Source organism: Schistocerca gregaria, chromosome 3 (genome assembly GCF_023897955.1).
Source record: "Schistocerca gregaria isolate iqSchGreg1 chromosome 3, iqSchGreg1.2, whole genome shotgun sequence".
NCBI lineage: Eukaryota > Metazoa > Arthropoda > Insecta > Orthoptera > Acrididae > Schistocerca > Schistocerca gregaria.
In genome coordinates, this window is record NC_064922.1 from 948879206 (window position 1) to 948901752 (window position 22547).

The 22547-nt window shown below is 43.3% G+C and overlaps 9 non-coding genes across 9 annotated transcripts; 3 read left to right on the forward strand and 6 right to left on the reverse strand.

The window, feature by feature from the left end:
• Positions 1–186: 186 nt before the first annotated feature.
• Positions 187–258, reverse strand: Trnap-ugg (transfer RNA proline (anticodon UGG)). The gene has a single exon. It is a non-coding gene; the product is annotated as a tRNA-Pro (tRNA).
• Positions 259–7516: 7258 nt separating this feature from the next.
• On the reverse strand, positions 7517–7588 carry Trnas-uga (transfer RNA serine (anticodon UGA)). Its single transcript has one exon. It is a non-coding gene; the product is annotated as a tRNA-Ser (tRNA).
• A 1122-nt stretch (positions 7589–8710) lies between these two features.
• On the reverse strand, positions 8711–8782 carry Trnap-ugg (transfer RNA proline (anticodon UGG)). The gene has a single exon. It is a non-coding gene; the product is annotated as a tRNA-Pro (tRNA).
• A 552-nt stretch (positions 8783–9334) lies between these two features.
• Trnaq-uug (transfer RNA glutamine (anticodon UUG)) lies at positions 9335–9406 on the forward strand. The gene has a single exon. It is a non-coding gene; the product is annotated as a tRNA-Gln (tRNA).
• Positions 9407–9904: 498 nt separating this feature from the next.
• Positions 9905–9976, reverse strand: Trnas-uga (transfer RNA serine (anticodon UGA)). The gene has a single exon. It is a non-coding gene; the product is annotated as a tRNA-Ser (tRNA).
• Positions 9977–10528: 552 nt separating this feature from the next.
• Trnaq-uug (transfer RNA glutamine (anticodon UUG)) lies at positions 10529–10600 on the forward strand. The gene has a single exon. It is a non-coding gene; the product is annotated as a tRNA-Gln (tRNA).
• A 961-nt stretch (positions 10601–11561) lies between these two features.
• Positions 11562–11633, reverse strand: Trnap-ugg (transfer RNA proline (anticodon UGG)). The gene has a single exon. It is a non-coding gene; the product is annotated as a tRNA-Pro (tRNA).
• Positions 11634–13157: 1524 nt separating this feature from the next.
• Positions 13158–13229, reverse strand: Trnap-ugg (transfer RNA proline (anticodon UGG)). Its single transcript has one exon. It is a non-coding gene; the product is annotated as a tRNA-Pro (tRNA).
• Positions 13230–13784: 555 nt separating this feature from the next.
• On the forward strand, positions 13785–13856 carry Trnaq-uug (transfer RNA glutamine (anticodon UUG)). Its single transcript has one exon. It is a non-coding gene; the product is annotated as a tRNA-Gln (tRNA).
• Positions 13857–22547: the final 8691 nt, after the last annotated feature.

Here is a 22547-nt window from a genome sequence, read left to right on the forward strand (position 1 = left end):
AGTCTTTAGGTATAGATATAAGTAATCGAAAACGGCTTAATCCTGCTTCGTAGATTGCTTTCCACAAGACGCACTTGCCAGTAACATTGGCCGGTAGCCCGACATGCAGTATGTCCCGTTGCATGGCATACTTTCAGAGACTCGCTAGTTTATCGTAGTGCTTGGTTGTCGCGAAAGTGAAAAGTAGGGCCTGTCCGGGATTTGAACCCGGGACCTCCTGCACCCAAAGCAGGAATCATACCCCTAGACCAACAGGCCGCAAAAGTAAAAATGTGTGCACCTCGCCACCTACTTGAATCTTGCCGCACTTGCTATTGCATTAACTATCTTTACCATATTCTCAAAGAGGTTTTTAATCCGACACCTACAACATGAACTGTGCTGAGGACCAGTGTAGTTGATGGCTGAAAGAGCTGCTTCATTTGTGTGACAGTATGTCGATCGTGTGAAGTGCAAATGTTATCGTGTCAAGCACCATCCGCCCACTAAGTAGCGGTGTGTGATAGCACGCACTTTTCGACAGTACTCTGTGTACATAGCTGTTTTCATAGCTAGGCTGCTTCCAGCACAAGGCATTCACCATACGAAAGTGGCTGTTCCGCGATTTTGGTTACCTGACCCTTCGACATCACTTCATGTACGAATACTGGCAAGAATTCTCGCTACATTCGAAGTTGCTCCCTCCACTTTCAGCATACTTGGTTGCTTCATTTGCCACGCAAACACTTCCTGAGGACGCTACATGTAATAAATCGCAGCTTACCGGTTTAATGACATGATGGTCCTCAATCTATGCCCAGTACAGACACCTGGTTCCATACATTCTGGCTTTAGCCGTCGCCGCGGTCGGACGTGCTTGTTGTTTACTCCGCGTACGTTAGCGCTATCGCCGGTGTTTGGTGTTTACGTGAAGTTAGCTGTACATTTTCGCTGTTATTTTTTGAGTGGTGTCTCTGATAAGTGTTTTTATAGTGCTTTCGTCCGTTCCACGTTTCGTGCTTCGCCGCAATTTCGGTTGTTGCCGGAATTTCGTCGGAACCGACGACCATGTCTGACACCGTCAGGAAGAATACTTTAGTCTTCTCGTTCGAGAAAGGAACACGGCCGGTCCAACCCACTGCGCTGGAAATCCACGATTGGCTGACTGAGGTAATCGGTATTAATTCTGACTCTGTTCATACCACGCAATTAGATGCTGAAAAATACTGTGTTTTTGTTAAATTTCTGAACTCAGTGACAGTCGATAAGTTGCTTGCAAAATGGGGTAATTCCGTCGAATTTGTTCATCGAGACGGTTCAAAAAGTAATGTCTCTGTACGAAAAGCTGATATCATGTACACCAATGTCAGGATTTTGAATGTTCCAATTGAAATTGATAATCAGTTGATCAAGGACGCTCTATCTAAATATGGCGAAGTTAAATCTATCTATAACGAAAGATGGTCGAAGCTATACAAGATACAGTGTTTTAATGGCATTAGATCCGTTGAAATGGAGGTGAAAGCCAACATTCCGTCCCATATATCCGTTGCAGGCCATAAAGCACATGTTGTGTATTCTGGTCAGGAGCGCACGTGCAATATTTGCAATGAGACAGGTCATTTCCGACAAGATTGTCCGCGCCGTGTTTTTGTTCTTAGGAACAATCTAACACAGCGTCAAAAACTGACCCTCAGCGATGTCTTACCAAATAGCACTTCCCTTCTTTCGGTTAACGACAGTGGTGCATGTACTTCTGCAGTGCCCGCTATAACTACTACGGAGTTCCCTCCCCTGAGCGTCATTACATCACACCCTTCTGTTCCCGATTGCGATCTCCAGAATAAGAAGCGACCGTTGGAAACGACCGATGACGGCTCGGACGGCGAGTCCGCCCGTAATTCGCCTTCCACCCGCAAGCAGAAGCAGTGTAATGCGGATATGCTCGAGGAAACAAACAGTACATGTATTGACGTGACGACAGCCGCTGAGGCAACCCGGCCGCTGTCGGCGGCTGAACAGGTACAAACGGTCCACGGAGGGGACGCAGTAACGATTGTCGCGGAGACGGAAGAGGCGCACTCCGAAGCACAAGAGGTGACGGAGCGGAACCCAACTCAAGAACTTACAGACCCACAAACCGCCGACTCAGTCAGTACTCTGGAGCTAGTGACGGAAGAACAAGGAAATGGCACTCGTAAAAAGGACGCTGTTGAGGCAGCTTCGGTCACAACGGTGGTAAAGATAGACAATCCGAATGACGGCGCGTTGAACCAAGATGTCCGAAGACGCCGACTCAAACCGCTACCTACTCTCAAAGCTTCCCGTAACCAAAGCAAACAACAACCAGCACAAGAGGAAGCGACGGCCAAGAACGTCTTGTATGAAATCATCACGGAAAGACCTAAGGAGGTACCTTCAAGTGACATTAGTGATGCAAAGCCCCTCGGTAAAACTAAAACCCGAGATGTTCGGAATCCTGCACCAAAATGAGGCTGTAAGATGAAAAAAAAAAGGGATTTTGTTGAACCAGTTTCATTTCTAATTGTACTACTGTCTTAGTCATATTTCAGAGGAACCAGATGCAGTGTTTACCGAGCTTCAAATACTGACTATTCTTTTAGATGTTTGTTTAAGCGGAGTCGTTTCTCTCTTCTAGAAGCTGCACATCTCTTTTCTTTTTTTTTTATTAATATTTTGTTATCTTTTTAATCACTTATTTACTTTTTATGCAAACTAAATGTCCCAGGCATATACAATTACGACTATCAATATTAACAGGATTACATCCGTGACTAAAGTTACAGCGCTCAAGGATTATTTATATGAGTCAGGGACGGACATTGCTTTCCTACAGGAAGTAGTGCTGACTAATCTTACAGTGCCTGGATATTTGGCGATTTTAAATGTCTCACTTGACACCAACGTCGGTACAGCAATTTTAGTCAGGGAGGGGATTCCTGTCTCGGATATCGAGAGGTTGGACTCCGGCAGAGCGATAGGTATAAAAGTCTTTGGTTCTACCCTTATCAATCTGTATGCCCCTTCTGGCACATCCAATAGAATGGAAAGAGCACAGTTCTATAAAGAAGAAATCATTTATTTATTACGGAAAAACCCAAAAGATCTTATAATAGGCGGTGATTTTAATTGTGTGATAAATAAGAAAGACCAGGTTCCGAATTTTAATAACTGCAGTGAACTGAAGCGTTTCGTCACTGTTTTACAGCTTAAAGATGCTTGGGAAATAATGTATCCCACTTTTGTGGCATTTACATTCCTAGGTCCTCACTCACGTAGCAGGATCGACAGACTCTACATATCGCAAAGTCTAGTTAGCTCCTTCATTAAAGCAGAGACGATTCCAGTTTACTTTTCTGATCATAGCTCCGTGCTAGCTTCCATCAACCTTACTGCGCAACCCACTCGCCGTTTTAGAAGTTCATGGCACCTTAATACGTCACTGATGCAGGACGACGGATTAGAAGAAAGTTTGACAGAAGCGTGGGCATTGTGCCTCCGCTCTGCAGATAGACACGTCTCAGTACTAGACTGGTGGTGCAACAGGGCAAAGCCTAAACTGAGAAAAGTTCTCATCCAGTATAGTGTACAACGATCGAAAGACTTGAAAAATTCCATCGAATTTTATTATACCATGCTGCGAAATTTATATGAGCAGGCAAACACTTCCAACGTCCGTCTGGCAGATATCAAGCAAACTAAGGCCAAATTGCTCAGTCTTAAAAGACAGCAGATGGAGGGTCTGAAATTAAAATCCAAGGCTAAGACAGTCGTGGAGGATGAACATGCTTCCTTGTACCATCTACTGAAGCACGAAAGAAACAGGAGACGCACCTTCATTGATGGACTTCAGTCTGAAACTGGCGAGACACTCACGACTCAGAGAGACATCGTCAATGCAGTGCACAAATATTACGAAGACCTATACACTGCCAACCCGGTATGTGAAGAGTCCTTCGATGAGTTCCTTAGTTACATAGCTCCACAGGTCTCGGACGAGGAAAACGAAGACCTTCTCGTTGAGTGTACTAACGAAGATATCCACAGAATCATCTGCAAATCTCCTCTGAGGAAATCGCCGGGACCGGATGGTTTGCCTGTTGAATTTTATAAACGATACTGGCCACTGATTGGTGACATGTTTACCCGAATGACGAACGAGGTGCTTCAGGGAAAGCATTTACCTGCTGTTTTTAAAGAGAGCACAATAGTACTAATCCCAAAAAATGCTGCAAAAAGAAACCTCAACAACTTTCGTCCTATTTCCCTGTTAAACTCTGATTATAAAATCATCGGCAGAATTTTAAACAACAGACTCTCTCAGTTGGCCAAAAAGATAGTAAGTCCATACCAGTCCTGTGTGCCTACCAAGAGCATTTTCGAAAGCATAGCTGAATATAGAGATATAATTGCCATCACTGCTGTGACCACCATAAAATGTGCTATCATGTTTATTGACTTCCAGAAAGCATTTGATCGTGTGGATCATAGATTCCTTAGTGCCACACTGAACAAAATAGGTTTTAATGAGCGAGTCGTAAGTGTGATCAGCAATGTTGCAACAGGCATCAGCGCTTGTATATCAGTTAACTGCCAGAGGACAAAGCAGATTCAGATCAGGCGCGGCGTTCCTCAAGGAAGCCCCCTCTCCATGTTCCTATTCGTGCTTTCATTAGAACCTTTCCTCCGCAGTGTTCATGCCACTCTAACTGGCATCACATTATCTGGTCACCGAACAGTCATAAACGCCTATGCCGATGATGTCGGAGTCGTCCTGCGAAATCCCGACGACATTTTGAAATTGGAAACGCTAATTAAAAAGTACTGTAGAGTCTCCGGAGCAGGTGTCAACGCAAACAAAAGCAAACTCCTAAACCTGCGGGGTTTTCAACATACCACCTTAGCCTGGGCCACAATGGTCACCCAATGCAAAGCACTAGGAATAACACTGACACCTTGTCCGTTAAAAATGGCAGCTATCAATTGGAGAAATACGTCGGGACAACTTCTTGGAACAACAAGAGAAAACCTCCACCTTAACTTGAACCAAGTTCAGAGGGTGATTTTCATTAACCACTGCATTCTCTCCAGGAGTTACTTTATAGCACAGATCTTCCCACTACCGAAAATGATTGGAAAAAAGATAATGTCTACCATTGCCAGCTATCTTTGGAGAGGGGAAATATTCAGAGTCGACGCAAAAACTGCGACCTTAGATCCCAGGAATGGAGGTTTGGGGTTAGTTGACATCAGAAATAAGGCGTCTGCGCTTTTTATAAAAAGGACCGCCACTATCCTTAGCGACCACGCTGATAGCATTACAACTAAATTATTTGAAGTTGTCAGGCCTGCCAGTTTACAGGCGCCGGTGAATGTGCAAAAAATAAATAACCGGCTCCAGTACGTTCGTGTATATTTTGTGGAATTCAGCTATCTCGGCGGTGTCATCATCAACTCACGACGGATTACGGCCCGCGATATTCTGTCCCATCGAAAGAAAATGGAGGGGAGAAACAAATTGGAAAGTAAATACCCACACACTGATTGGGACGCCATATGGAAAAATATTAATATGCGTGGTCTACCATCGGACGTCAAGTCAGCGTGGTATAAAACAGTGAATGAGACCGTAAGCACCAATGAAAGGTTACATGCAATCGGCGTTAGCGACACGAACCTATGTCTCAAATGTAAATTGATCGACACGTTAGTGCACAGATTCACGTGCGGTGGCAATCTACAACTCTGTAATTGGATTAGGGAACAACTGGCTTTTCTTACGAGATCTTCGGTGGAAAATTTTCCCCCTGTTACATTCCTCAGGCCTCAGACTTGCTATTTTCCAGCAGCAAAAAACAACTCGGTCCATTGGTTAATGGGACACTATGTGAATTACGTAATTAATCACCTGGGAAATGACAATTCCACTGATTTTTACATGTACTTGAAGTGTGCTTTTTATAACGCCCTGAAATATAAAGACCACAAGAAAAACTACGGCAATATGCTTAAAATTGTATTCGAGCGACTGGGCATTGGTTGACAAGCCAACGAGATAAACAAAAATCGTTTATTTAAGCGAAACGACGCTTAAACAAAAACAATTGGGGAGAAGTACACTTTTACAGTTTCATATTACAATCACTTATCTTCTGCTGGCAAAGAAGGCTATTTTGTTTATTGCACAGAAGAAGCCGAAGCCGAAAGCCAGTATCGCAGGGTTAAAGATAAATTGTTTTCTTATACATTCATTTTATGACTGAGAAGGAAGTCTTATTTGTTTCCATGGAAGGGAACATACTTTTTTATTATTATTATTAATCTCAAGAAGGAAAGGAGGCTATGGAATTAGTGCCTTAACATAAAATTCCTTCTTCACATTCCATGAAGATTTTTCTTTTACAATAAAAAAATAACAAACAAACAAAAATAATAATAATAACAATAAAAAAACTAAACAGAAATTAAAAAAAAATAATATACAGGTTCAGGGTCCACTACTTCCCATAACTTTATTATATATTACAAAGAAGTATGCTAGGTTGCCGAGAAGCAGTGGATGAGAAAAAAAAAAAAAAAAAAAAAAGCACTAAAGCTATAACCTTCAATCTCTATTGCCTCGGCATGACATAAATTTTTTGTTTCAAATGAAGCATCTTTTGGTTCAGGATTTCGAAGGCAAAACAGCATATATCTACGTATACACAAGTTGTAAAATTTCTTATTGAAAACTATGATAAAGACACGCCTCAGCAACAGGACTGGGTGGAGACATCGCGGCCAGGCCTCGAGATTTTGACCCCTGCCCGCTTTGCCTCCGCCTGCCTCATGCTGCCAAGTTCCTTACAAAAAAAAAAAAAAAAAAAAAAAACAAAAAAAAAAAAAAAAAAAAAAAGTGGCTAGGATACCTGGCTTTCACCCAGGAGGCCCGGAAAAAAAAAAAAAAAAAAAAATGGTGTAATGGTTAGCACTCTGGACTTTGAATCCAGCGATCCGAGTTCGAGTCTCGGTGGAACCTGACTCTGTGTTTTGCGATCGTTTTTAGAAATGTGTACGAGCTGGTAGTTGGAATTGTATATGCAGAATTTTAGCTAGGATCATGTAATTCAAATTGTTAATAGCAGTCCACACGCGAATGGGGAACGCTCCAAATGCTTATGCTTTTGCTACTAGGATTAATAACGGAATGTAAGGGGTACAACTGCTAGAAGACGACCTCAGCTGCTTCTCCCAGCATCTCTCCGTTTTGGGTGCTGCATGCGCATGCATTTAACAAACGTGCATGCGATGTACTAGTTCCTGGGAAACGAATAGAATCGTTGTACGTGTCAGTCTTTAGGTATAGATATAAGTAATCGAAGACGGCTTAATCCTGCTTCGTAGATTGCTTTCCACAAGACGCACTTGCCAGTAACATTGGCCGGTGGCCCGACATGCAGTTTGTCCCGTTGCATGGCATACTTTCAGAGACTCGCTAGTTTATCGTAGTGCTTGGTTGTCGCGAAAGTGAAAAGTAGGGCCTGTCCGGGATTTGAACCCGGGACCTCCTGCAGTCAAAGCAGGAATCATACCCCTAGACCAACAGGCCGCAAAAGTAAAAATGTGTGCACCCCGCCACCTACTTGAATCTTGCCGCACTTGCTATTGCATTAACTATCTTTACCATATTCTCAAAGAGGTTTTTAATCCGACACCTACAACATGAACTGTGCTGAGGACCAGTGTAGTTGATGGCTGAAAGAGCTGCTTGATTTGTGTGACAGTATGTCGATCGTGTGAAGTGCAAATGTTATCGTGTCAAGCACCATCCGCCCACTAAGTAGCGGTGTGTGATAGCACGCACTTTTCGACAGTACTCTGTGTACATAGCTGTTTTCATAGCTAGGCTGCTTCCAGCACAAGGCATTCACCATACGAAAGTGGCTGTTCCGCGATTTTGGTTACCTGACCCTTCGACATCACTTCATGTACGAATACTGGCAAGAATTCAGCTACATTCGAAGTTTCTCCCTCCACTTTCAGCATACTTGGTTGCTTCATTTGCCACGCAAACACTTCCTGAGGACGCTACATGCAACAAATCGCAGCTTACCGGTTTAATGACATGATGCTGCTCAGTTTAATTCCGCTAGAGGCACCCGGTTCCATGGTGTAATGGTTAGCACTCTGTACTTTGAATCCAGCTATCAGAGTTCGAGTCTCGGTGGAACCTGACTCTGTGTTTTGCGATCGTTTCTAGAAATGTGTACGGGCTGGTAGTTGGAATTGTATATGCAGAATTTTAGCTAGGATCATGTAATGCAAATTGTTAATAGCAGTCCACACGTGAATTTTAAACGCTCCAAATGCTTATGCTTTTGCTACTAGGATTAATAACGGAACGTAAGGGGTTCAACTGCGAGAAGACGACCTCAGCTGCTTCTCCCAGCATCTCTCCGTTTTGGGTGCTGCATGCGCATGCATTTAACAAACGTGCATGCGATGTACTAGTTCTTGGGAAACGAATAGAATCGTTGTACGTGTCAGTCTTTAGGTATAGATATAAGTAATCGAAGACGGCTTAATCCTGCTTCGTAGATTGCTTTCCACAAGACGCACTTGCCAGTAACATTGGCCGGTGGCCCGACATGCAGTATGTCCCGTTGCATGGCATACTTTCAGAGACTCGCTAGTTTATCGTAGTGCTTGGTTGTCGCGAAAGTGAAAAGTAGGGCCTGTCCGGGATTTGAACCCGGGACCTCCTGCACCCAAAGCAGGAATCATACCCCTAGACCAACAGGCCGCAAAAGTAAAAATGTGTGCACCCCGCCACCTACTTGAATCTTGCCGCACTTGCTATTGCATTAACTATCTTTACCATATTCTCAAAGAGGTTTTTAATCCGACACCTACAACATGAACTGTGCTGAGGACCAGTGTAGTTGATGGCTGAAAGAGCTGCTTGATTTGTGTGACAGTATGTCGATCGTGTGAAGTGCAAATGTTATCGTGTCAAGCACCATCCGCCCACTAAGTAGCGTTGTGTGATAGCACGCACTTTTCGACAGTACTCTGTGTACATAGCTGTTTTCATAGCTAGGCTGCTTCCAGCACAAAGCATTCACCATACGAAAGTGGCTGTTCCGCGATTTTGGTTACCTGACCCTTCGACATCACTTCATGTACGAATACTGGCAAGAATTCAGCTACATTCGAAGTTTCTCCCTCCACTTTCAGCATACTTGGTTGCTTCATTTGCCACGCAAACACTTCCTGAGGACGCTACATGTAGCAAATCGCAGCTTACCGGTTTAATGACATGATGCTGCTCAGTTTAATTCCGCTAGAGGCACCCGGTTCCATGGTGTAATGGTTAGCACTCTGTACTTTGAATCCAGCTATCCGAGTTCGAGTCTCGGTGGAACCTGACTCTGTGTTTTGCGATCGTTTTTAGAAATGTGTACGAGCTGGTAGTTGGAATTGTATATGCAGAATTTTAGCTAGGATCATGTAATTCAAATTGTTAATAGCAGTCCACACGCGAATGGGGAACGCTCCAAATGCTTATGCTTTTGCTACTAGGATTAATAACGGAATGTAAGGGGTACAACTGCTAGAAGACGACCTCAGCTGCTTCTCCCAGCATCTCTCCGTTTTGGGTGCTGCATGCGCATGCATTTAACAAACGTGCATGCGATGTACTAGTTCCTGGGAAACGAATAGAATCGTTGTACGTGTCAGTCTTTAGGTATAGATATAAGTAATCGAAGACGGCTTAATCCTGCTTCGTAGATTGCTTTCCACAAGACGCACTTGCCAGTAACATTGGCCGGTGGCCCGACATGCAGTTTGTCCCGTTGCATGGCATACTTTCAGAGACTCGCTAGTTTATCGTAGTGCTTGGTTGTCGCGGAAGTGAAAAGTAGGGCCTGTCCGGGATTTGAACCCGGGACCTCCTGCAGTCAAAGCAGGAATCATACCCCTAGACCAACAGGCCGCAAAAGTAAAAATGTGTGCACCCCGCCACCTACTTGAATCTTGCCGCACTTGCTATTGCATTAACTATCTTTACCATATTCTCAAAGAGGTTTTTAATCCGACACCTACAACATGAACTGTGCTGAGGACCAGTGTAGTTGATGGCTGAAAGAGCTGCTTGATTTGTGTGACAGTATGTCGATCGTGTGAAGTGCAAATGTTATCGTGTCAAGCACCATCCGCCCACTAAGTAGCGGTGTGTGATAGCACGCACTTTTCGACAGTACTCTGTGTACATAGCTGTTTTCATAGCTAGGCTGCTTCCAGCACAAGGCATTCACCATACGAAAGTGGCTGTTCCGCGATTTTGGTTACCTGACCCTTCGACATCACTTCATGTACGAATACTGGCAAGAATTCAGCTACATTCGAAGTTTCTCCCTCCACTTTCAGCATACTTGGTTGCTTCATTTGCCACGCAAACACTTCCTGAGGACGCTACATGTAACAAATCGCAGCTTACCGGTTTAATGACATGATGCTGCTCAGTTTAATTCCGCTAGAGGCACCCGGTTCCATGGTGTAATGGTTAGCACTCTGTACTTTGAATCCAGCTATCCGAGTTCGAGTCTCGGTGGAACCTGACTCTGTGTTTTGCGATCGTTTTTAGAAATGTGTACGGGCTGGTAGTTGGAATTGTATATGCAGAATTTTAGCTAGGATCATGTAATGCAAATTGTTAATAGCAGTCCACACGTGAATGGGTAACGCTCCAAATGCTTATGCTTTTGCTACTAGGATTAATAACGGAACGTAAGCGGTTCAACTGCGAGAAGACGACCTCAGCTGCTTCTCCCAGCATCTCTCCGTTTTGGGTGCTGCATGAGCATGCATTTAACAATCGTGCATGCAATGTACTAGTTCCTGGGAAACGAATAGAATCGTTGTCCGTGTTAGTCTTTAGGTATAGATATATGTAATCGAAGACGGTTTAATCCTGCTTCGTAGATTGCTTTCCACAAGACGCACTTGCCAGTAACATTGGCCGGTGGCCCGACATGCAGTATGCCCCGTTGCATGGCAAACTTTCAGAGACTCGCTAGTTTATCGTAGTGCTTGGTTGTCGCGAAAGTGAAAAGTAGGGCTTGTCGGGGATTTGAACCCGGGACCTCTTGCACCCAAAGCAGGAACAATACCCCTAGACCAACAGGCCGCTCACGTGAATGGGGAACGCTCCAAATGCTTATGCTTTTGCTACTAGGATTAATAACGGAATGTAAGGGGTTCAACTGCGAGAAGACGACCTCAGCTGCTTCTCCCAGCATCTCTCCGTTTTGGGTACTGCATGCGCATGCATTTAACAAACGTGCATGCGATGTACTAGTTCCTGGGAAACGAATAGAATCGTTGTACGTGTCAGTCTTTAGGTATAGATATAAGTAATCGAAGACGGCTTAATCCTGCTTCGTAGATTGCTTTCCACAAGACGCACTTGCCAGTAACATTGGCCGGTAGCCCGACATGCAGTATGTCCCGTTGCATGGCATACTTTCAGAGACTCGCTAGTTTATCGTAGTGCTTGGTTGTCGCGAAAGTGAAAAGTAGGGCCTGTCCGGGATTTGAACCCGGGACCTCCTGCACCCAAAGCAGGAATCATACCCCTAGACCAACAGGCCGCAAAATGAAGGAACTGTGCACCCCGCCACCTACTGAAATATTGCCGCACTTGCTATTGCATTATCCAATCTTTTCCATATTCTCAAAGAGGTTTTTAATCCGACACCTACAACATGAACTGTGCTGAGGACCAGTGTAGTTGAAGGCTGAAAGAGCTGCTTGATTTGTGTGACAGTATGTCGATCGTGTGAAGTGCAAATGTTATCGTGTCAAGCACCATCCGCCCACTAAGTAGCGTTGTGTGACAGCACGTACTTTTCGACAGTACTCTGTGTACATAGCTGTTTTCATAGCTAGGCTGCTTCCAGCACAAAGCATTCACCATACGAAAGTGGCTGTTCCGCGATTTTGGTAACCTGACCCTTCGACATCACTTCATGTACGAATACTGGCAAGAATTCTCGCTACATTCGAAGTTGCTCCCTCCAGTTTCAGCATACTTGGTTGCTTCATTTGCCACGCAAACACTTCCTGAGGACGCTACATGTAATAAATCGCAGCTTACCGGTTTAATGACATGATGCTCCTCAAATTATGCCCACTACAGACACCTGGTTCCATGGTGTAATGGTTAGCACTCTGACATTGAATCCAGCGATCCGAGTTCGAGTCTCGGTGGAACCTGATACAGTGTTTTGCGATCGTTTCTAGAAACGTGTACGAGCTGACAGTTGGAATTGTATATGCAGAAATTTAGCTAGGATCATGTAATGCAAATTGTTAATAGCAGTCCACACGTGAATTTTAAACGCTCCAAATGCTTATGCTTTTGCTACTAGGATTAATAACGGAACGTAAGGGGTGAAACTGCGAGAAGACGACCTCAGCTGCTTCTCCCAGCATCTCTCCGTTTTGGGTGCTGCATGCGCATGCATTTAAAAAAAATGCATGCGATGTACTAGTTCCTGGGAAACGAATAGAATCGTTGTACGTGTCACTCTTTAGGTATAGATATAAGTAATCGAAGACGACTTAATCCTGCTTCGTAGTTTGCTTTCCACAAGACGCACTTGCCAGTATCATTGTCCGGTGTCCCGACATGCAGTTTGTCCTGTTGCATGGCTTACTTTCAGAGACTCGCTAGTTTATCGTAGTGTTTGGTTGTCGCGAAAGTGAAATTGTTAATAGCAGTCCACACGTGAATAGGGAACGCTCCAAATGCTTATGCTTTTGCTACTAGGATTAATAACGGAACGTAAGGGGTTCAACTGCGAGAAGACGACCTCAGCTGCTTCTCCCAGCACCTCTCTGTTTTGGGTGCTCCATGCACATGCATTTAACGAACGTGCATGCGATGTACTAGTTCCTGGGAAACGAATAGAATCGTTGTACGTGTCAGTCTTTAGGTATAGATATAAGTAATCGAAGACGGCTTAATCCTGCTTTGTAGATTGCTTTCCACAAGACGCACTTGCCAGTATCATTGGCCGGTGGCCCGACATGCAGTTGGCCCCGTTGCATGGCTTACTTTCAGAGACTCGCTAGTTTATCGTAGTGCTTGGTTGACGCGAAAGTGAAAAGTAGGGCCTGTCCGGCATTTGAACCCGGGACCTCCTGCACCCAAAGCAGGAATCATACCCCTAGACCAACAGGCCGCAAATGTAAGCAGCTGTGCACCCCGCCACCTACTGAGATCTTGCCGCACCTGCTATTGAAGCATCCAATCTGGACCATATTCTCAAAGAGGTTTCTTAATCCGACACCTACAACATGAGCTGTGCTGAGGACCAATGTAGTTGAAGGCTGAAAGAGCTGCTTGAGTTGTGAGACAGTATGTCGATCGTGTGAAGTGCAAATGTAATCGTGTCAAGCACCATCCGCCCACTACGTAGCGTTGTGTGACAGCACGTACTTTTCGACAGTACTCTGTGTCCATAGCTGTTTTCAGAGACAGGCTGCTTCCAGCACAAAGCATCCACCATACGAAAGTGGCTGTTCCGCGATTTTGATTACCTGACCCTTCGACATCACTTCATGTACGAATACTGGCAAGAATTCTCGCTACATTCGAAGTTGTTCCCTCTACTTTCAACCTACTTGGTTGCTTCATTTGCCACGCAAACACTTCCTGAGGACGCTACATGTAATAAATCGCAGCTTACCGGTTTAATGACATGATGCTGCTCAGTTTAAGTCCGCTAGAGGCACACGGTTCCATGGTGTAATGGTTAGCACTCTGGACTTTGAATCCAGCGATCCGAGTTCGAGTCTCGGTGGAACCTGATTCAGTGTTTTGCGATCGTTTCTAGAAACGTGTACGAGCTGGCAGTTGGAATTGTATATGCAAAATTTTAGCTAGGATCATGTAATGCAAATTGTTAATAGCAGTCCACACGTGAATGGGGAACGCTCCAAATGCTTATGCTTTTGCTACTAGGATTAATAACGGAACGTAAGGGGTTCAACTGTGAGAAGACGACCTCAGCTGCTTCTCCCAGCATCTCTCCGTTTTGGGTGCTGCATGCACATGCATTTAACAAACGTGCATGCGATGTACTAGTTCCTGGGAAACAAATAGAATCGTTGTACGTGTCAGTCTTTAGGTATAGATATAAGTAATCGAAGACGGCTTAATCCTGCTTTGTAGATTGCTTTCCACAAGATGCACTTGCCAGTATCATTGGCTGGTGGCCCGACATGCAGTTTGTCCTGTTGCATGGCTTACTTTCAGATACTCGCTAGTTTATCGTAGAGCTTGGCTGTCGCGAAAGTGAAAAGTAGGGCCTGTTCAGATATGTGGGGAATATTGGTCCTAGGTCAATTGTAGTTACTCTTGGAAGTGTCACCCATGCTTCTGGACTTATTCAGCAACATCTGAGGAAATCCACCCAAAGAATTGCAGCAGAGATTGATTTGAATCATTCAAGAAAGCGTACAATAATGAGAAATGTTTTGATATTCTAAATCAAAGCATCCAGGTCATAGCCAAACCCAATGTGTGATGAAACACTTATTTTGCAAATGAGGTTCTCAAAATGATTGTATTGAAACATTTGATATTGGCTGTATCTGGTTCATAGATAAGCACACTTCCACCTGAATGAGTTAGTGAATAAACAAATCTGGAAATTTTGGAATTTCAAAGATGCCCATTTGTGTGAAGCAAACCACTGTATTCACCCAAAGTTACCATTTAGATTGTGTTACGCAGCAGAGGCAATATCGACCTCTGTTATATGTGATAATCAATAACTGGTGATTGTTACAGTGCAAATGTGGAATAATTTGTCAACACACAGTGAGTGTTAGAAAATTGAGCAAGTATTGCATAGTTCATGCAAGCTGGGGTCTGTAATCTATCCCTCCCGCACATCAATTGTTGACTGTCGCTGTCTTTATGCTTAACTCCTTTAATAAGTTTCAACAAGAGCAAGATTTACAATAAACTTTTTACTTATCTTCTTTTCTTATAGTTGGCTCCAGTCATTAATGTTTAGGGGCTGATTCTCGAAGCTGAAATTTTTGACATTATAGTTTCTCATGGTTCCAGCTGACATAATTGATTTTGAAGTAAGCTGTTCAGATTTTTATTCTCTCACATTTTTCTATATCACACTATCTTTTGAATTTTCACATTAACAAAGCCAAAATTACATTGTTATTTCAAAACACAAAAACACATCTGATCACATCAGAGACATGCCCACCACGACTTCACTCTGTAGTACTAACAGCATTCCATGGAGCTTACAAATTCTCTTGACAATTGAATTTCTATTAATTTACAAATGAAGCCAGAAATAAACATAAGAAACAGTACTAAAGTGCATAATTAATAATAGCAATTTTAAGAAAAAAAGTTCATACAAAGCTAGTACATATAGATTGTAACAACAAAAATAAAGTAATTTCTCTTCATAAATTTCAGCTTGAAATGTAACACAGCATGTATAAAATTCATTGAAATTCTTTTAGAAAAATAGCTGAGATAATACTAACCAGTGTAAAAAGTCGAAAATAGTTTTCGTGTTGAATACTTCTGTTGAGAAAAAGTAATGCTTAAGGAGGATGTCCCTTTACAGGACTGACAACATTGCTCCAAACAGGTGTTTCACTTTTTGGGGGAATACCTTGGGAATAGAATCACTGGGTTGGATTAACTGAAGTTAATTGGCACAGGCATGGATTGGCCTCCCATATTCAACCTAACTGACTCCTTTGGACTGACGATGTGAAGTATATTAAAACATACTGTCTACTGGAACTTTCCCACAATAGTAGATGAGCTTGAATCATTGATCTGTGTGGCAGTTGAATCCATTTCTGTTGAGACATTATAATTGCATTGTGCATTGGTGACACCTCTCCTCTGTGATCTGATTGCAAAGACTACTTGCAGAGTATGAGTTTGCTGTTGCATGCTGATATGAGCTGTACCTTATGCAGTGGCATCTGTTAGCCACTTTTGTACCTCCTATTTTAAAAATTATGCAGAAAATTCTTGCAGCTTTCATAATAAACATGCCATTTGTTGCTTTCTTTTATTGAAGTTTGTTTTTATCTTATTTAATTTTGAAATTACAGAGTCCTTTACTGGACACCCCATGCAGTCTCCATGTGCTAGAATTTATTGAAAATAAGCTGGATGTAAAATATTGTTGCATTATTTTCCTAATTCTATCAGCTGTCTTGCCACCATTTATGATCACACTCACTAAGCACTTTAAAGTTTTGACCACTTACAATATTTTTCCACCCAGTTTTATCTTTCCTCTGCCTTCCTCTTGCCATCACTACTATTTTGCTCTTCCCTATGCATACTCTCAGCTTAAATATTTCTACCTCACATTTCCATACAGCTACTTGCTTTTGCACTTCCATTTAATCCTCATCCCCATATCATTATCTCATCTTCAAACAACATGGATTTATTTGCATCTCCTCCTAATTTCTGCTTAATATTCTTATGAATTTTGTCCAAGACCATGACGAATATCATGGAGGATGGCACACTTCCCTGTTGTTGAGCCATTTCAATTTTAAATAATTGTGTTTCATATACACTGTTCTTTAGAGCACTGACACAATTTTTGTGCATAGCCTTTATCATTGGCACTTCCACTTTACTATTTTGTGTATCCCTTAAGGTTGCACATACTGTATGTCTAGGCACACTGCCACAGGCCTTCTTAATATAAATAAATATCATCACCATTTCAAGGCAGACATTCAACCTGTCCCAGAAAAAATGATGTTTTACCTACTCCTGTGCAAGAATGCTCTCGAAAGTTAATTCCAAGAGGCTGTAGTCTCAGTATATACAAGGCTTCGACCCCACTGCAGCAGATAAGTTAAAAGAATATATCTCCCACTATAAAGACAACCCATTTGGCAAGGACACAACTAATTCAGTCTATGGGTGAAATAAAGAGAGAATGCTGGGTTAAGCTGATGGTAGAACTGGACATGGCAAAAAAAGCAGAGAGGCCTAGAAGTTAATAAGATCTCTGAACAATGACCCCATGAAAGACTCCTTGCACTCCAATATTACACGTAACCAGATTGCTCATCTACTCTTGATAAATGGCAAAACAAATAAAACAAGAAGACCATCTAAGCTTCAAAGAAATGTCAAACAAGAAACATCTAACCTGTCCAACCCATTCACTATCAAAGAATTGGAAGACACTATAAAAAAGGGTAAGACAGGCAAAACAGCCGGACTAGATGATATGTGTATGGAGCAGATTCATCACTTTGGAAACCTTACCAAGCAATGGATTCTACAGCTATTCAATAACTGCCTGGGATGATGCCAAATCCCTAAAATCTGGAGGAAGACTAAAGTTTTTGCTATTCTGAAATGTGGAAAGCAGCCAACAGACCCAAAGAACTTCAGGCCAATGTCACTTCTGTGCCATCTTTATAAGGTTTTCAAAAGACTGTTATTGAACCGCGTAACACTACATGTTGAACCTCTTCTTATCCCAGAGCAAGCTGGATTTAGGCCAGGAGAGAACTGCTGCACACAGACCCTTAACCTGATACACCACATAGAAGATGAATGATGACTAAATGAAACCCTCAGTTGCCGACAGGTGTTGGTGATATACTTCGATGTGGACAGCCGAAAAAGGGAATCGCCAAAGCGTGCACGAGTAATGAGTGGATGGGCAAATGTCTATAAAGTACATGACATATGTAGAATTGTGGACAGTTGGGAATGTGAGTCCCACAGGAAGCAAGCAAGGCATAAGTCCCAGTCGCGCTATTCATCTGTGTCCTTGGTGGCTCAGATGGATAGAGCATCTGCCATGTGAGCAGGAGATCCCAGGTTTGAGTCCCAGTCGGGGCACACATTTTCAGCTGTCCATATCGAGGTATATCAACAACTCCTCTCGGCAGCTGAGGGTTTCAGTTAGCCATAATTTATTCCAAGGAAAAGCTGCACGGTCATCAACAGTTTCCGGTCTTTTGAGAACAGTTTCTGTCTTCATATACATAGAAGATGGTTTTCAGCTCAGAAATAACACTGGAGTGGCCTTTGTTGATCTCTCTTCAGCCTATGACACTGTACGGCTGTGTGGCTTCGGGATTACGTAAATCGTTACCACCGTGTTGCAGAATCGATGTTTCTTTGTAAAATTTCAAGGAGGCAGAGCAGATGGAGAATACAAAAGCATGGGCTCCCACAAGGCAGTGTATTAGCACCGATGCTGTTTAATATCTACACTAATGACCAACCACTTCCTCTCCACACAAGAAGCTTCCTATATGCAGACAACCTGGCATTGGCAACTCAGGGTAAGAATTTTGAGACAGTAGAAGAAAATCTCACTGCTGCTCTGAAGATTCTCTCAGAATAGTATGAGGAAAATCATCTCAAGCCAAACCCATCAAAACCTAAAACATGTTCTTTTCGTCTGAAGAACAGAGAAGCTTCTTGACAGCTGCATGTGAACTGGAATGGAAGCGAGTTGGAACACTGCAGTGCTCCAGTTTAACCTGGACTGCTCCCTGACCTTCAAGGCAGACTGCACCAACCTTAAAGCCAAGGTTTCATCACAAAATTGCCTACTGCTCAAGGTGACTGGTTCTGGATGGAGTGCCCATCCCCAGATAGTAATAACAACTGCCCTGGCAGTCTGCTACTCCGCTGCCGAATACGCCGCTCCAATGTGGTACAATTCTGCACATGCAAAAAAAGTGGACATCACCCTGAATGAAACCTGCAGGCTGATCACAGGCTGTTTACTGCCAACGCCAATACAGAGAGTTGTATATACTTGCGGGTAGAGCCCCACCTGGCATTAGATGCGAGATAGCTGCTAGCAACGAGAGGCAAAAGGTCTGCAATAACCAGGCCCACCCCTTGCACAAACATCAGCAACCACCACCTCAACTGAAGTCCAGGGAGAACTTTCTACAGTCTTCTGTCCCAGTTGACAGAGATCAAAGTATAGCCAGGGTTGAACTGTGGAGAAAAAGACATCCTGTCCATCCAGAGTGAGATGTAATTGAAGAAACTCTGGTTGTATTCATTTTATTACATATATATGTCTTTGAACTATTCCTGTATACAAAAATGTACACTCCTGGAAATTGAAATAAGAACACCGTGAATTCATTGTCCCAGGAAGGGGAAACTTTATTGACACATTCCTGGGGTCAGATACATCACATGATCACACTGACAGAACCACAGGCACATAGAGACAGGCAACAGAGCAAGCACAATGTCGGCACTAGTACAGTGTATATCCACGTTTCGCAGCAATGCAGGCTGCTATTCTCCCATGGAGACGATCGTAGAGATGCTGGATGTAGTCCTGTGGAACGGCTTGCCATGCCATTTCCACCTGGCGCCTCAGTTGGACCAGCGTTCGTGCTGGACATGCAGACCGCGTGAGACGACGCTTCATCCAGTCCCAAACATGCTCAATGGGGGACAGATCCGGAGATCTTGCTGGCCAGGCTAGTTGACTTACACCTTCTAGAGCACGTTGGGTGGCAAGGGATACATGCGGACGTGCATTGGAACAGCAAGTTCCCTTGCCGGTCTAGGAATGGTAGAACGATGGGTTCGATGACGGTTTGGATGTACCGTGCACTATTCAGTGTCCCCTCGACGATCACCAGAGGTGTACGGCCAGTGTAGGAGATCGCTCCCCACACCATGATGCCGGGTGTTGGCCCTGTGTGCCTCGGTCGTATGCAGTCCTGATTGTGGCGCTCACCTGCACGGCGCCAAACACGCATACAACCATCATTGGCACCAAGGCAGAAGCGACTCTCATCGCTGAAGACGACACGTCTCCATTCGTCCCTCCATTCACGCCTGTCGCGACACCACTGGAGGCGGGCTGCACGATGTTGGGGTGTGAGCGGAAGACGGCCTAACGGTGTGCGGGACCGTAGCCCAGCTTCATGGAGACGGTTGCGAATGGTCCTCGCCGATACCCCAGGAGCAACAGTGTCCCTAATTTGCTGGGAAGTGGCGGTGCGGTCCCCTACGGCACTGCGTAGGATCCTACGGTCTTGGCGTGTATCCATGCGTCGCTGCGGTCCGGTCCCGGGTCGACGGGCACGTGCACCTATCGCCGACCACTGGCGACAACATCGATGTACTGTGGAGACCTCACGCCCCACGTGTTGAGCAATTCCGCGGTACGTCCACCCGGCCTCCCGCATGCCCACTATACGCCCTCGCTCAAACTCCGTCAACTGCACATACGGTTCACGTCCACGCTGTCGCGGCTTGCTACCAGTGTTAAAGACTGCGATGGAGCTCCGTATGCCACGGCAAACTGGCTGACACTGACGGCGGCGGTGCACAAATGCTGCGCAGCTAACGCCATTCGATGGCCAACACCGCGGTTCCTGGTGTGTCCGCTGTGCCGTGTGTGTGATCATTGCTTGTACAGCCTTCTCGCAGTGTCCGGAGCAAGTATGGTGGGTCTGACACACTGGTGTCAATGTGTTCTTTTTTCCATTTCCAGGAGTGTATATTTTTAAATCAGCACAGTCTGTGTCCTGGAACTTCAGACACAAATAAATAAAAAATACCATTTCTTTTCCAAATTCACATATTTTCTCAATCAGATGTGTTACTATTCTAAGACTGCTGTTCCCTAAGTCCAAGTAAAGTCTTTATTAGGTAAACTGTTATTGATGTTATGGTATGCTTACATTCTTCATCAAGACAATCTGCTGTATAAATGCTTAATTGGATGGAAAGGGAGACAGTATCAGAGATCTCTTTACTTCCTCTCTTGTTTTGCCATCTGCCACCTGTACTGGTTGTTATCTTTCTCGTTTTTTAGATAACTGAAAAACTGTTTGTAGAATCTTAGGCGGTACATTGTGGTAAGACCACTCTCATCACATGTTTTTGAATGGGGATAATACGACCATCTCCAGCACAATTTCAGCAAGAATTATTTTTTAGTAGCTCCTGAAAGATTACACAGTGCAGATAACGTTTGCCTAGGGGTTTTTTGAAGTTTGATCTGAAAAATAATCATTTCAACAAGCATGGTTTTCCTTCTGGGTTTCCTTCTGTTTGAAATAAACTCCACCAGATCTGAATTACTTTCGGCTAAAAATTATATTTATTCATACTTTTTGTTAGCAACTACACCATTTTCACTGTTAACATTGATAATCTAATTCCATTATACTACGCTTGTCACATAAGCTTGTCTGTCTCCCTCCAATACTGACAAAGAAGTGGTGAGCAAGCCAAAATGTGCCCGGAAGTTTCAGACATTCCCGCTTTACTGTGGGCATCATACTTTTCACTTCAGATAACTTTATCTTAAATGGTCAATTACATTACACTCCTTAAATTCATTTCATTTTCATTTTTGCCTAATTACCATTAACATGCATGAGTATAGTCTGCATTTCCATAAAATAGAAAGGTTGGCCCTCAGTCTTAAGTAATATAGTACCAGGTCTAATTTTGTGCTTAGTTTTGTGTATGTAATTAATTTCCTAATTTATTTTGACCATTCCTAGTTAATATCTTCTGCTATAGGGTGAAATCAGAAAATGTTTCGTGACTTAGATTCTATTGTTGACTTAAAAACAAATATAAATTCTGTGATAATTATAAACATTTGGAAGAAGAACTACTAGGATTCTTAAATGTTTATTTGACTCTATTCGAAAACATATTAACAAAACCAACCCTTAATTAATTCCAAAATAATTACTGTCAAAAGTATTGTTTGTATAACTATATCTGTTAATTTCATTATTTAAACAAATAGTTCAGCCTAAACTTTGTGATTGGAGGAACTGTTAAAAAGAAGGAATTTTTCGATGTATTCAGTTAATTGAATGTGTTATGTTTTAATTGTAATTTCTATATCTTAAACATTGAACAATGTATAGTTGCAGTGCCTATATTGTGAGGATATATAAAGGACCAATTTTTGCTCCTGAGACAGTCAGCCCATGGCCGATTTTCAGACGGGAATTTTGTATTGGTTAAGTTAACATCAATGCATCAACTTAACAGTGGAATATGTGTAACACAAATAGGCTGTGTTTGAACAATTAATGACAGTGTCTGTTCAGTTTATTTCAGAAATAACGTCACAAACACTGTATTATTCTGCAAGAACTGTGAGCTGTGTGGTTAGGTTTTTACTGCTGATAGATGCTCAACAGCAAACTATTGTAGCAGTATGCTGATGTTTTCCTGCAACCTATTAACGAGGCTTATGAACATTTACCAATAGTGAACTGGCCATAAAATTGTGTAGCATTGGGGGATTGTGAGCAGTGAAAGGAAAGAAAAAGAACTGAGAAATGCAATTGCGCAACTATTGGCTACATCATTTACAGTAGTCAGTGTTAAACTCCCCCCCCCCCCCCCCCCCCCCCCCCATTTTTCAGCCAGTACAACAATGCAGTATGAGGATTATCAATGAAGAAATAAAGCAGTTGAATGTCACCCTGTGGTG